Consider the following 15759-nt stretch of genomic DNA (forward strand, 5'->3'; position numbering starts at 1 on the left):
CCTTGTTTTGCCATGGTTTGGGATTTGGACCAAGCTGATAGGGGACAAATAGTTTCTCAGTGTAATTTTGTTTTGTTGTTATTGTTCAGTCACTAAATCTTGTCCAACCATCTGCAGCCACATGGACTACAGCACGCCAGGCCTCCCTGCCCCTCACTGTCTCCTGGAGTTTGCCCAAGTTCAAGTCCACTGAGTCAGTGCTGCTATCTAACCATCTCATCCTCTGCTGCCCCCTTTTCCTTTTGACTTCAATGTTTCCCACTATCAGGATCTTTTCCAGTGAGTTGGTTCTTCCCATCAGGTGGACGAAGTATTAGAGCTTCAGCATCAGTCCTTCCAGTGAATATTCAGGGCTGATTTCCTTTAGGATTGACTGGTTTGATCTTGCTATCTAAGGGACTCTCAAGAGTCTAGCACCACAATTCAAAAGTATCGATTCTTTGGTACTCAGCCTTCTCTATGGTGCAATTCTCACATGTTTTGTTTCACATTTTTCTTATTCTGTGTGAGAGAAAGAGGTTGCATGCTTTTCATTTGATTAAGGCCTGTTTGTAGTTCCTTTCCCCATGAACTGCCTGAATGACCATATTTCTGTTGGGATGTTGGCCTTTTTTTCTGTCCAACCAGTAGAAATTTGTTTGCTGGTTTTCTCCCAGATCATCATTCATCTTTCAATTTTGCTCATGCTGGCTTTTCTTGACCAAGCAGAAGTTTTGTGATGTTTCTGTAGTTTGAATTGATCCATCTTTTTCTTTTATGGCTGCTGGAGTGTGAATCGTAGTTAGAAAGGCCTTTCTACTCTAAGGTTGTATCGGAATTCTGTCATGCTTTTTTCTAGGACTTTAATGGTTTCATTTTATTGCGTATAAATCTTTGATCCGTTTGGACTGTTTCCTGGCGTATAGTGGGAGGTATGGATCCAACTTTATCATTTTCCAGATGGCTGACAAGAGATATTTTTTAACAGGGAGCTGGTCCAAAACACACCAGAGAACGCTGTCTTCAGGAAAAGGTCTTATGCCTCGGCAGAAGGTATTGCGAATTATAGTGAGGAGCAGTTTTCTTTAATTAGCAGAGATTCGTGTGTTCAGCGAATATTGACTGAGTGCCCACTGTGTGTGTGGTACTGAATACCAAGGCTGGAAGAAATGGACCCAAGTCCTTGCCCTCCAGGAGTACTGTCTCTCTTGGGGGAAGACAGATGAGAAATAAGCAATAAACATATACTTTTGGGGGGCCACACTGTGTGGCTTGTGGGATCCTAGTTCCTGGACCAGGGATTGAACCCAGGCCTATGGCAGTGAAAATGCCAAGTCCTAATCACTGGACCAGGGAAGTCTCCCATGTTACATAGTATAGTGAAGATCAGAATTGGTGTTCCATTACTATGACCATAAACACTGTGCCAAACTTGGGTCGGGGAGGGGGTGGGCAGGAACGGGGACAGGGCACAGCAGGGGGCGGCGGGGACAGCCGCCCTCTGCTGTGCGGAGTCTGGGCCTCGGGCCCATCTGAAGGCTGGTTCTCTTGAGCATCTGGTACCTGATGCTGGCTGTCGCCTGGGCCTGGATTCCCCTCCCTGTGTGTCTCTCCTCATTGTCTCTCTGCAGGTTTCCTCTGACGTGGTGGGTTCCTAGGAAATGTTGTGCAGGGAGCATCAGGCTGCTGTCTCCTGTGAGGAGGCTGCCTCCAGAGTCCTGCTGGGTCACCTCGGCCACATTTTCTGTCAGAGGCAAGTCCCTAAGGCCGGTCCACATTGAGGGGAGGGAAATGAGTCTTCCCCTCTGGTGGGAGGATGGTTCTAGATGAGCTAATGAGAACCGTCCATGTCTCTGTGGCCCTTTTTAGGCAACAAAATCTGCCATCTACAGCAAGGACGGTGGGACAAGGGAAGACAGAAAAGGTGGGGAGTTTAGGTGTTTTGTGTTGGGGAGGTGGGAGGGGACATGTGGCCTGGAGAAAGTGAGGGCAGAGAGGACAGCCAAGGCCGAGGCTGGGACAAGCATGCGCTCAGCTCAGCATGTCTGAGAGCAGGGGCTGAGGAGAGCTGGGCGAGTGTAGACAGGTCAGAGAGGTGGGGCAGCAGGCAGCCACTGCAGGCTGTTGCAAAGACGGCAGCTTTTCTCCTGAATGAATTGGGAGACCATTGAGAGTTCTGAGCCAAAGAGAAAAGTGATCACTCCGAGGTTGGAGCAGGGTGGTTGTGGCTGCCATGGGAACAGATTTGGAGGTGGGAGGATTGGGTGGAGGTGGGGAGACCAGCTCGGAGGCCACTGCAGAAATAAAGGCAGGACATGAGGTATGTTTGGACCAGGGTGATAGTGGAGGAGGTGGTGAGAATGTCTAGATGCCGGGTTATATTTTTCAGAGTGGAGCTAACTGGGTCTGTTGATGAATTGGATGTGGGTTATCGTCAGACCATACATCTTTTTTTGCCTGGGGCAGTTCCAGTTTAAATATGAATGACACGATCATCACCCTCGAGTCAAGGATGACTCCAGAGCTTTTGTGCAAGAGTTGAAGTGCCATTTACTGATCTGAGGATGACCAAGCATGAGGAGTTAGGTCCGTGGAGGTCTGGAGTCAGAAGTTCTGGTTTGGATCTTTTCAAGTTGATGAGATGTCCAGGAGTCTGGGAAGGTGAGAGCTCTGCCTCGAGATTGGAGTTGGATATGAGAGCCTGAGCCTTGCTAGAGCAGAGAGAGCGTGAAGACATGAGGCTAGATGCCAGTGTTCCAGGGAAGAGAAATGCTGTAGGTTCGTTCATGGGCATGTGGGCAGGCCAGCGTGGCAGTAGAGAGTGAAGGAGGGCCCAGCGACAGGGACTACGAAGGAGCTGCCATTGGAAAGGAGGGATGCGGTGGGGTGGGCACAACTTCACAGGTATTTTCTATCACATTTTCTGTCCCTTCGAATGAAAATCTTTCCCAGATGTGTGTACTTCCTCATCTTAAATAGAAGACGGTGAACACAATCTGATCTGTTATGAGTGACCCGGTCACTTTATAAACGTCACCTGCTGTCACACCATTTATAGGCAAGGCTTCCCGAGCCACCATGGCCCACGGGCTGCTTGTCTCCATGCCCTGCAGCCCAGGAGGCCACACCTGCCCTGGCCTTACTTTCTCCATGTCCTCTCACCACCCCTCCGCCTTTAACCCAGGACTCTCTAGGCTGTGATAGTTGGTCTGAGGACTGGCTTGTGAGGCACACTGGGGTCACAGGTGAAGTGGAGGCTGTCCTGTGACCTGCAGTCTCCATTGAGGCTACTTCCAAGGCTATTTTCTTTACTTCTTCATTCTCCCTGGATAATTGCTTCCTGGAAGGTGACTGAGATAAACGGAGGGAACTATTAATATAAGAGCTATTCTGTTGCCAAGTTAATTTAGTTGTTCATTATTTACTAGGCAGTCCCGCCCCATATGTCCCAAACGTTGTTAGATCAGGATGGGGGTGGGGACGCTGCAGGGAGTGACCGATTAGTTTGCTCACACAAGTATTATTCGTGGGCCTGCACACAAAGCCAACCCAAATCCCTGCCTGTCTGTTCACAGTACATTTTGATTTACAGAAGGTCAGGAAGAGCCCCTGGAGGAGAACATGGCAACCCACTCCAGTATTCTTGCTTGGAGAATCCCAATGGACAGAGGAGCCTGGTGGGCTACAGTCCATTGGGTCGCAAAGAGTCGGACATGACTGAGTACACATGCACACAGGACAGAGGTAAGATAAATGAGTAAAACTTGGAAGCATGTAGAGGGTGCTCAGAGCTGTGGAGACATCAGCCAGCAGAGGAGCTGCGGAGGGGAGGCTGCAGGTGAAACAGGGTAGTCCTGGGGCCTTGGTGAGAGTGATGGGGAGTCTGGACCCAAAAGCCCAGGATCCAGCAGCACTGAGACCAGGTGACTGCTGTGAGTCCTGGAGGTCACAACTCCCTGATCCCCTTCCCTGGCCTGCAGGCTGCCCCTGACCTCACGGCCCAGAGCTTAGCTCCAGCCACAGTGGACTCTGCTTTCCACTCATAGCCCAAGCACATCCCTGCTCAGGGCCTTTACACGCCCTGGATAGCAGCATGCTCACCTCTTCACTTTATTCTGGTCTCTGCCCAAATGTCACACCATCATCAAGGCCTCTGGGTGACCAGCGCCCAGTGAACCATGCCCCTCAGTGCTCTGTCCCATGCAGCCCCCCTCCTATGTGGAATCTGAGTTGGTCCCATGACTTACTTTAACCGACATGATGTGTCAGAGGTGATGCTGTGCCAACTCTGGACCTATGCCTTAACGTGGCCTGGTAGCTTCTGCTTTTTGTCTTTTAAATAAAATTTTATTTATTTTAAAATTTTATTTTGTTGTTTTTCGGCCGTGCTGGGTCTTCATTGCTGTGAGGGCTTGCTCTAGTTGTGGTGAGCGGGGTCTCCTCTCTAGTGGCAGTGTGAAGGCTTTTCATTGCAGTGGCTTCTCTTGTGGTGGAGCATGGACTCTAGGGAGCTGGCTTCAGTAGTTGTGGCACACAGGCTTAGTTGCTCCATGGCATGTGGGATCTTCTCAGACCAGAGACTGAACCTGTGTCCCCTACACTGGCAGGCGATTCTTAACCCCTGAACCATCAGGGAAGTCCTGGCACCTTACACTTTGGAATTTGGGGAGCCTTGAGCTGCCACATAAGAAGTCTGACCACCCTGCTGGAAAGGCTGTGGGAAAGGCCATATGGACAGGCCAAGCGAAGAGGGAACAGCCCTGAGACTGCACGCAGAGGGGGCTCAACTCTTTTGACATCCCAGCAGAGCCTGGGCTTCTCACCATCCAGCCGAGATACAGGTGTGTAAATGAATTACCCCGAATGTTCCCACCCAGCGAAGCCCCATACGACAGCAGCACCAGGAAAACTCTGCAGGGAGCAGAAGAACCACCCAGCTGAACCCAGTCAGTCCACAGAATCTTGAATGATAACAAAGTGATTGTTGTTTCCATCACTCAGATTTGAGGAGGTTTGTCATGCTGCCCTGTGGAACTGGAACACTGCCTGATTACCACTCAAGAGGTAGCCTCTATCTCTGTTTCCTTTCCCCTGTGTTGTTTTTCTTCACAGCACTTAAAACATGACATTTATACATGCATTTGTTTACTATCTGTCTCTCCCACTGCCCTGCAATCTCCACGAGGTGGGCATTTTGTTTGTTCTGCTCATCGTGTTATCCCTGGGGCTGAGGACACTGCCTGGTTCATGGTAGGCTCTCAGGTCATACTTGTTGAATGGATGAATGTGTAAGGACCCACTCTTCTGAGATCAAAACAGCCTTGGTGAAAATGACCCCTTTCCTCTGAGGAACAAAACATCCAATCTCCAGCTCGCAAGAACACAGAGATCTTAGTTTGGTCCACCTGCAGCCCACTGCAGTGGAAGCATGGAGTCCTAAGCACTGGACCACCAGGGAAGTTCCAAGAATCCACACATTCTTATTGTACTCCTGCCACATGGAAGACTGATTGGAAAACTAATAGACAAACATATTTAATAGCAGCTTTAAACATATCCTGTTTTATGTCTGGGGAATTGCCTCTGTTCCCAGAGAGGGGACAAGAAGCAGGAGGGAAAGGAAGTTGGAAGAAGGGGTGGAGGCACCAGGCCTCAGGTAGATGAGTGGAGGGAGATGGCCCAGCTGTTCACACCTCCCAGGGCCTTCCCTGCACCCCACACCATGGAACAATCCCCCTGGAGAGGCCTCCTGGGCCCCGGAGTCTGGCCTTCTGTGCCGAGGCTCGAGTCCTGCGGCCGCCACAACAGTCCACAGGGTTGCTATTTCAGGTTTTTCCTCAGTTCCATCCGCCTGACGTTTTCTCAACCGGTTCCAAGCCCAGTGCACCATTTTAGCTGACGTGGGGGAGTGTTTCGTGGGGACAGCAGATGGATGGGATGACAAATAGCAGGCTGGTGGGGACAGCTGAGAAGCACTTTTCCTGTGCAGGAGCTGTAGGCTGCGCACGTGCCCTGTGTGGTCTGGACGTGCTGAGAGCAGCAGCCTGTGTGGGGCGGTGGGCAAGCTGTGCCCCTGTCCTTTGCTGCCAAGCATCTTGTCCATTCATCCAGTTGACCAGATCATGACTGTCCGGGCAGGAGACGGGGCTGTGATGTGGTCCCAGGGAAGTTAAAGGGAAAGAGAAGACAGCCCAGGGTTAACCAGAAGCAAGTTATTGCTGGGGGCTCAGGGCACCCCGAGGGGTGGGGAGCTGGCTCTTCATCCACTGTGTGTGATCTGTTGGCTGAGGGTGGCCCTAGGGGCATTTAGCCCCATGGAGCTTTGGTCCACCTGCAACACCATGAAGCCTGCAGGCTGAAGTTCTCAGCTTCTTACTAAGAAGCCTTAGCTCAGGCTGCTATAACAAAGTACCATAAATGGGGTGGCTTAGAAACAACAGAAATGTATTACTCCCAGTTCTGGAGGCCACAAGTCCAAGATCAGTGGTCAGCATGTTCTAGTGAAGGTCCTTTTCCAGTTGCAGATGGCCACCAAATTCTCATTGTGTCCCCGAGAGGCGGGAGGAGAGCAAGCCAGCTCTCTGGCTTCTTCCTGTAAGGGCACTGATTCCATCACCAGTGTGCCCGCAACTTGGTCATCTAGCTATACCAGCGGCTAGCAGGCAGGCTCTCCCTTCCTCTAACTTCACCCCTTTGCCCCCACTTCCTCATGCCTGGCCTCAGAGACTATCCACACGACTGGCTCTGTTTATACAGTAGTTTACAGATTAAGAAGGAAAACGACATACAAGTTCGTTCACAATTGGGTCTTATGGCCACTCCATGAGGCACGTGAGAAGTTACCAGCTGCGTTCTGCCATTGAGGAAACCAAGGTTTCCTACTTACCAATAGATGGGCCTAAGGTTATGTGGCTAGGAAGTGACAGGTCCAGGAGCCACACCTGAGACCTTGTCCCACAGTATGTCCCCCGTCTTAGAGCCCCTCAGAGGCCCACGGCCGTCATGAGGGTGGGAGGGGGACAGACAGGCCATTCTCTCCCTTTGGTCTCTGGTCTGGACTTGGTGTTTTCCTGATAACTCGAGACCATTCTGTGTGCTGCTCCAAATAACCTGAGCACACTATGAAAAAGGCCTCTTATCTCTCCAATTACACTAAGAAGAAAACCTCTGTAGCCGTAGCTTTTGGTGCTTCTTTAACCAAGAGAAAGTGGGCCTCAGATTTGACCTTCAGAAAGCAAGCGAACTGAGTTAGAATGAAGAGCACTGTTTTATTTCTGTTGTCTTTATTTTACATTGCCTCCTGTTTACAGCAGGTCATAGCTCTTTTTCAGAGTGGTGGTGAGATACAGTTTGCTTTTGAAATACATTTCCTCAAATAAGAGAGTGTTGAAAGAAAAACATTGTGTAAATAATTGTCTAAGTGGTCCTTGGGTATGGTGAACATCCTGGTGGTGGTACAGGATTGACAGAAGTTTAGGAAACACTCGTGCCCAATAGAGAAGAAACGTCTTCATTACTCGCAACAATAACACAGCTACTACTGAGTATCGGTTATGTGCAAGGGACTTTACATTTGTTATTTCTAATCTCTATAAAAACCCTACAAAGTAGTTATGATCTTGCCCATTTACAAACTGAGGCTCAAAGACTTTGTATAACTTGTCTGGGTCATGCCATTAGCATGGTGAATTGTAAAAATAGCCCCATTTCTTCCCTTCCCTGGATTCACACACCTTTGCAAGGTAACTTTTTGGCCTTTCTTTTCAAGAGGTAGAGTTTAACACTGGTATATTTAAAATGGATACCAAAAATGACCTACTCTACAGCAGTGGGAACTCTGCTCAATATTATGTGGCAGCTTGGATGGAGGGGGAGTTTGGAGAGGAAGTGGATACATGCATATGTATGGCTGTGTCCCTTTGCGGTTCACCTGAAACTATCACAGTGTTATTAACCGGCTATTTGCCAATACAAAATAAAAAGTTTAAAAATTAAAACGTTAAAAAAAAAATAAAACAGCAACAAGAAAAGAGGTAGAGTTTATTTCGAGGACACAAGACAGACATGGAGTTTACAGTCTGCTGCTGCTGCTGCTAAGTCGCTTCAGTCGTGTCCAACTCTGTGCGATCCCACAGACGGCAGCCCACCAGGCTCCCCCGTCCCTGGGATTCTCCAGGCAAGAACACTGGAGTGGGTTGCCATTTCCTTCTCCAGTGCATGAGAGTGAAAAGTGAAAGTGAAGCCGCTCAGTCGTGTCTGACTCTTCACGACCCCCTGGACTGTAGTCCACCAGTCTCCTCTCTCTATGGGATTCTCCAGGCAAGAATACTGGAGTGGGTTGCCATTTCCTTCTCCAGGGGATCTTCCCGACCCAGGGATTGAAGCCAGGTCTTCCGCATAGCAGGCAGACGCTTTAACCTCTGAGCCACCAGGGAAGAGCTCAGATCTACATATAATACCTTTCAAATTGCCAAGCTCAGGAGTGAAGCCACAGCCTCTCAGCAAAGAGCTGACCAGAACTAACCAGAATGTCTCTGGGGGCCACCCTGACCCCCCCAGGTCTTTTCCTGCTCTTCTCGGGCAGGCTAGCTCCCTTTCGTTGTTTGCCCTTCCACTCATCTCTCTTAAAATTGTTCCATGTGACTTTTTCAGCCTCTTTCACTTTCTTGGCCTTGCATTCAGGATGCACACAGGCTCACAACTTGTGCCCACCTGGCCCTCGTGTCGTGTTCTGTGGTGGTCACCAAGTCTTGGATTTTTAAAAAATTCCCCACCTTGTGTGTAACTGCTGATCGTGGTGATGGATAAAGAAGCATTCACACGTGGGGCAGTTTAATGAGCGCATACGCAGATGTACTGAAGACCCCGCATCTGTCAGGTGCTGTTGATGTGTCCTGTGAGTGGGGAGGCGACACAAACATCTGGAAGGGTGAAGCGAGAGAAACGGTAGGACACGACTAAGAATGCAAACGGGCGGTGAAAGCAGTGGCTCCAGAGGAGGCCAGAGGAGGGTGGACCCGTCACGTGCTGGTCGGTGCCAGCTCCAAGAAGGATGGAACGGATGCTTGTCCGGTACCCCTTCCATCTCCAGCATCATCACACATTTCCTTGAATTAATTTTCCCGACAGCACTGGGGGCAGAACTGTCCCCAAGTTACCTGATGAGGAGAGAGACACAGGGGAGGGGAGTGACTTGCCTGACACTGCAAGGCTGGACTTGGGTCCAGCCCGCCCGATGCTGAGGCTCCCCGTCTCCGCTCTGTGCTGGTCAGGGCAGGCTGGGGCTCAGGTCCAAGCACTTAAAGAGCTAAGGCTCGGTCAAACAAAGGGATGAAGGGAAGTTGTTTTCGGCAAAGGCTTCGGTGCAAACAACAGCTCAGAGACACGGGAGCCCATGCTATAGACGGGACTGGCCTGAATGGATGTTTCTAATCACAGTTGACCTTTGCTTGTTGTTTAGACTGTTTTCTATTGTTTCCTATCCCATTCATTTAGTGACAGTCCTGACTTACAGTTATATGACATCTCAGCATCATTGCTTTTTTTTTTTTGTACTGTGGAAATCATTTAATCAATTAAAAATTTTTATTGTAGTACAGTTTCTTTACAGTGTTATGTTAATCATTGCTTTAACAAAAAATAATTTTATTTATTTATTTTTGGCTGTGCTGGGTCCTCATTGCTTTGTGCGGTCTTTCTCTAGTTGCGCTGAGCGGGCTTCTCATTGCGGTGGCTTCGCGTGTTGCTGAGCATGGGCTCTAGGGCACATGGGCTTCAGTTGTTGCGGCTCCCAGGTTTCAGAGCACAGGCTCAATAGTTGTGGCGCACAGGCTTAGCTGCTCTGTGGCATGTGGAATCTTCTGGGACCAGGGATTGAACTTGTGTCCCCTGCATTGGCAGGTGGATTCTTATCCACTGTGCCACCAGAGAAGTCCCAGTCATTGCTTTTTAACACCCTATCGTTCATAGAACATTTTTCTAGAGATCTTTTAATATGTATCATAACCTCGATTAGTATGGATTAATATTTTCTTGTTGGAAAGTGTCAGATTTCATTTTCTTGGGCTCCAAAATCAGTGCAGACAGTGACCGCAGCTACGAAATTAAAAGACACTTGCTCCTTGGAAGAATAGCTATGTCAAACCTAGATAGTGTTTTAAAAAGCAGAGACATCACTTTGACGACAAAGGTCCATATAGTCAAAGCTATGGTTTTTCCGGTAGTCATGTGTGGATGTGAGAGTTGGAACATAAAGAAGGCTGAGCACCTAAAAATTGATGCTTTTGAACTGTGGTGTCAGAGAAGACTCTTGAGAGTCCCTTGGACTGCAAAGAGATCCAACCAGTTAATCCTAAAGGAAATCAACCCTGAATATTCATTGGAAAGACTGATGCTGAAGCTGAAGTTCCAATACTTTGGCCACCTGATGCGAAGAACTTACTAATTGGAAAAGATCCTGATGCTGGGAAAAACTGAGGGCAAGAGGAGAAGGGTGAGAGAGGATGAGATGGCTGGATGGCATCATCAACTCAACTGACATGAGTCTAAGGAAACTCAGGGAGTCAGTGATGGACAGAGAAGCCTGGCGTGCTGCAGCCCATGGGGTCGCAAAGAGTTGGACATGACTTAGCGACTGAACAACATTTTTGTGCACTCTACTTTCTCAGCTGTGATCTTAGAAGTCTTAACAGCAAACTGTCTAAGGCCTTGGTTTGGAAGGACATTGACTGGGGCTCAGCTCAGCCCCGGGATGCAGTTTTTCAGCACAGCCCTGATGACTGCCTGCTCCTGAACCTCCCCGCATGGGACAATGTTTGCTCAGGGAAAGCCTCCCCGGCTGGAGCCTCAGAAGCCACCGTTCTGTAAACAGCTTTGTTCCTAATCTACCCCACTGCTCTTGTGAGCCAGGGACCCAGAGTTATTGGCTGGAAGAGGCTGCCCAGGACTGAGCAGCAAGGTCTCCACACTGTCGTACCAGAAAAAGTGAGGAATCACAAGCTGCCTCAAATGGGAAGAAGAGAAGAGAAGAACTCTCATGTGGTTTGCTCCAGTTCAGATGTGTGTGAATGACTGAAATGCCCAATGAGGTACGCGTGGGTCCACCTGTACGTGGGCTTCTTGCCCTAACTGCAGGCCATCTTCTCCCACCACTAGGTGGCAGGCCTGTTTTAACACAGATTTTAGAGGAGCCGGCGGGCTACATTTATTGGGGTTGCAGTCGGACACGACTTAGCGACACAAACAACAATTCAAGCAATAACGCTTTTGAAGCTATAAAGTAAAAATTTTCACCCCATCGTGTTGGCATGTTACACACTCTTAATAGTGAAGATGCAGGAAAGCAGGACATTTCAGCAGCATTGGTGGGAGCGGGAAGGGCTTCCCAGATGGCGCTAGTGGTAAAGAATCCGCCTGCCAATGCAGGAGACATTAAGAGCGGAGGGTTCGATCCATGGGTCAGGAAGATCTCTGGAGCAGGAAATGGCAACCCACTCCAGTATTCTTGCCTGGAGAATCCCATGGACAGAGGAGCATGGAGGGGTTGCCATGAGTTGGATACGACTGAAAAGACTTAGCATGGTGGGAGCGGGAGCTGACATCACAGTGGTCGGGGGACTGGGCAGTGACGCTCACGCCAGGCACGATGGGGACCCGGTGGACACAGCAGGTCTCATCTTGATGAAGATGAGGATGGCCAACAGGTACTGGTTCCTGTTGTGTGCGAGGTACGCAGCCACATTTAATCTGCACAGCTCAAAGAAATGCTCTCATTTTCCGTCAACTCACAAATGAGGAAGTCAGCCACAGAGAGGTCAGGTAACTTTCCCAAGGTCACGGAGCTGGTAAGTGGCAGGGCCAAGACCCACATCTGCTTCCGCTGCACTGCGTGTGCCTCGTGTGTCCTGTGAACAGGCACATGTGGGCGTGCTCACTGCAGCGCTGTCGGCGGGAGAGAACAGTCTAACAGCTCACGGGTGAGACTGTGAAGTAGGAGGGGACATGCAGAGTAGCTGGGGGCCCTGCGCTGGATTTAGGGGCATCAACCTGGATGGTCTTGAGACTCGTGTTGTGATAGAGGTAGAAACCAACACAGAAAGCAGAACTGCCTGTTATGCATGGAGACCAGCACAGGTCTAAGTTTTAAGACTGTAAAAGGACATGCTAGAAAGAGAATGCACCAAATTTATGATGGTGTTTATTTCAAGGGAGGCTTCCCTGGTGGCTCAGACGGTTAAAGAATCTACCTGCAATGCCAGAGACCCGAGTTCTATCCTTGGGTCAGGAAGACCTCCTGGAGAAGGGAATGGTTACCCATTCCAATATTCGTGCCTGGAGAGTCCCTTGGACAGAGGAGCCTGGCGGGCTACAGTCCATGAGGTTGCAGAGTTGGACACGACTAAAGTGACTTAACAGGCACACACACATCTCAAGGGAGAGGGAAACAGGATTAGGGAGAAGGGCTTTTATGTGTAATGCCTATTATTTTTTTCTCTCCGTCTCCCCATCTCCCTCCCTAAACCTCTTGAGCAAAAAGGAAAAATCTCAAATCCCACTCTAACTCCGAATAGCGTTTTATGATTGATCTTCACAAATGCATTTCTTAAACCTGACAGCTGTGATTGTCAAGGCACCAGGGAAGCCTTTGCTCACATAAGGTGGTCTCCCTAGAAATTCTCTTTAGTGTAAATAGCTTTCAAGTTGAGCGGTTAGATGCCAGCCAGGACATCTTGTTAACCTGGAAGGAAAGGAAGGAGGTGGTGGGAACCCAGGAGAGTCACTTCTGTCTTTTACTTAGTAACTGGTTTGATTTAAGACAGTGTTTCTCCTTAGGCACCAACTCCAAACGACTAAGGTGTTTCTTTAAACATAAAAGGTCCAACCTACCTTGCTTCGGTTTTTGCGTGTAGGAGGAGGGTAGGGTAGGTTATAATCAAATGTATAATTGCTCAGGTGGAAAGATCAGTGATTAAAACAAATTATCCCCTCCAACTCCTTCTAAAGCCTGTAGGCAAATTAAGTAAGAAAGACTTTATGTGCTCTCAGTCGTGTCCGACTCTTTGTGATCCCATGGAGTGTAGCCTGCCGGGCTCCTCCGTCCGTGGGATTCTCCATGCAAATGGGTTACCTAGAAACACAATGACTTAGGACTAACCTGCTTCCTGTATTCACTAGGGTGAATGCTTAGAAAATCGTTATGTTGGATTTTGTTGACAAGCTTTCCTAGAACTGGAAGAGATTTATAGAGGTTAATGGTCCCAGATTAATGGGGGCTAATGGCTCTGAGTGAGAAGCCAAGTCTGAGGGGGAAAAAATTGAAATTTGGCTTTCAGTGCCACCATGGAGCTTTTGCTAGCTGCTAAATGCAATAATAATAATAAGGCATAGGGAGTTTCCCAGTGGTCCAGTGGTTAGGATTCTGTACTTTCAGTGCTGGGGCTTGGGTTCAATCCCTGGTCAGGGAACTAAGATTCCACAAGCCACATGCCAAAAAAAAAAAAAAAAAAGTGTAAGATCACAGAGGAAAAAGGGGAATAGTTTTTGAGCAGATAGCTTTCCATCTACCGGATACTCTCAAAGCTCAGGGCAGTTTGGCTGTTCTGCACTTTTGTGAGGAAGTCTCAGGAGAGCCATCTGCACCTCCTTTTCAAAATGATTGAATTATCCTCAATTAGACTCTCTCCTTGCTGCAAGTCCTGTTTCACTTCACTGGAGGTTAATACGCCATGTCACATACGGGAGCAGGAGGAATCCAGACACTGGTAACAGCCACGGCGACTCTTGAAAAGCTGTGGCTCCTTTAGATGTGCTCTTCTGAGCCTCGGCAGTGAAACTGCTTTTTGTTTGACCCCCCTGCACCCCCAGGGCTGAGCATCCATCACTGGGGAGGCTGAGGGGTGGGGGCTGCAGGGAGGCTGTAATTGTCCTCACTCCCCGCAGGGCTTCCTGGGCAGATTGAGGGTCCTTCATGGCACAATTGGCACCGCCTTAGCTTGGGAGCAAATTGCCAACATCCGCTGGATCATAGAAAAAGCAAGCAAGCTCCAGAAAAACATCTACTTCTGCTTCATTGACTATGTTAAAGCCTTTGACTGTATAGATCTCAACGAACTGTGGAAAATTCTTCAAGAGATGGGGCTACCAAACCACCTTACCTGCCTCCTGAGAAATCTGTATGCAGGTCGAGAAGCAACAGGTAGAACCAGACATGGAACAACGAACTGGTTCCAAATTGAGAAATGAATACGTCAAGGCTGTATGTTGTCACCCTGCTTATTTAACTTACATGCAGAGTACATCATGCGAAATGCTGGACTGGATGAAGCACAAGCTGGAATCAAGATTGCAGGGGGAATATCAGTAACCTCAGATATGCAGATGACACCACTCTTAAGGTAGAAAGCAAAGAGGAATTAAAGAGCCTCCTGATGAAAGTGAAAGAGAAGAGTGAAAAAGCTGGCTTAAAACTCAACATTCAAAACACTAAGACCATGGCATCTGGTCCCATCACTTCATGGCAAATAGATGGGGAAACAATGGAGAGTTTTATTTTCTTGGGCTCCAAAATCACTCCAGTGACTGCAGCCATGAAATTAAGACACCTGCTCCCTGGAAGAAAAGCTATGGTCAACCCAGACAGCATATTAAAAAAGCAGACATTACTTTACCAACAAAGTTCCATATAGTCATATCTATGGTTTTTCCAGTAGTCATGTATGGATGTGAGAGTTGGACCATAAAGAAAGCTGAGCGCTGAAGAACTGATGCTTTTGAACTGTGCTGTTGGAGAAGACTCTTGAGAGTCCCTTAGACAGCAAGGAGATCAAACCAATCCATCCTAAAGGAAATCACTCCTGAATATTCATTGGAAGGACTGATGCTGAAACTGAAACTCCAATACTTGGGCCACCTGAGGTGAAGAGCTGATTTAGTGGAAAAGACCCTGATGCTGGGAAAGATTGAAGGCGGGAGAAGGGGACAAGAGAGGATGAGTTGGTTGGATGGCATCAGCGACCCAATGGACATGAGTTTGAGTAAACTCCGGGAGTTGGTGATGGACAGGGAGGCCTGGCATGCTACAGTCCATGGGGTCACAAAGATTCAGACATGGCTGAGCGATTGAACTGAACCAGCTTGGGACTGAACTGAACTAGCTCAGGGTGCAGAATGACAGGTCCAGGGTGTGACTATCTTCACCAGAGAGAACTTGCTGGGTCTGGGCTTCTGAACTCCAGGGTGGTGCTTGGTGGGGCTGGGGCCACACCAGCTGGGACACTCCAAATAGTCTCACGTGATTCCTGACTTCGGAAATTACAGGAATACAGGCTGCTTGAGAGGCTTCCTTTGTGGCTCAGCTGGTAAAGAATCTGTCTGCAATGTGGGAGACCTGGGTTTGATCCCTGCGTTGGGAAGATCCCCTGGTGAAGGGAAAGGCTACCCACTCCAGTATTCTGACCTGGAGAATTCCATGGATTCTATAGTCCATGGGGTTGCAGAGTTGGAAACGACTGAGCGACTTTCACTCACTCACTCACTAGGCTGCTTGAAAAGCATGAGAGGTGTGGGAGTCATCACAAAGTCTCCCTCAATCCTCCGCCCCACTCAAAGCTCACTTTCCCTGTGAGGTGACCGTGTGTGCATATGCATGTAACACACCCCAAAGCTACTGGGTCAAGATTAAGATGGGTTAAGATTCTGAATTTACAAACAAAATCTAAACAATTCCAGGTTTGTGAAATCACCCTGTAAATGCACACATTTAAATAAAAAGCAAAACCAAAA

General features: G+C 48.7%; 1 long non-coding RNA gene across 1 annotated transcript; it reads left to right on the forward strand.

Annotated features, from left to right (window-relative positions):
* The first annotated feature begins 434 nt into the window (after positions 1-434).
* On the forward strand, positions 435-8149 carry LOC123329223. The gene is made up of 3 exons (XR_006639987.1): positions 435-1903; positions 2446-3723; positions 4587-8149. It is a non-coding gene; the product is annotated as an uncharacterized LOC123329223 (long non-coding RNA).
* Positions 8150-15759: the final 7610 nt, after the last annotated feature.

Source organism: Bubalus bubalis, chromosome 14 (assembly GCF_019923935.1).
Source record: "Bubalus bubalis isolate 160015118507 breed Murrah chromosome 14, NDDB_SH_1, whole genome shotgun sequence".
Lineage (NCBI taxonomy): Eukaryota > Metazoa > Chordata > Mammalia > Artiodactyla > Bovidae > Bubalus > Bubalus bubalis.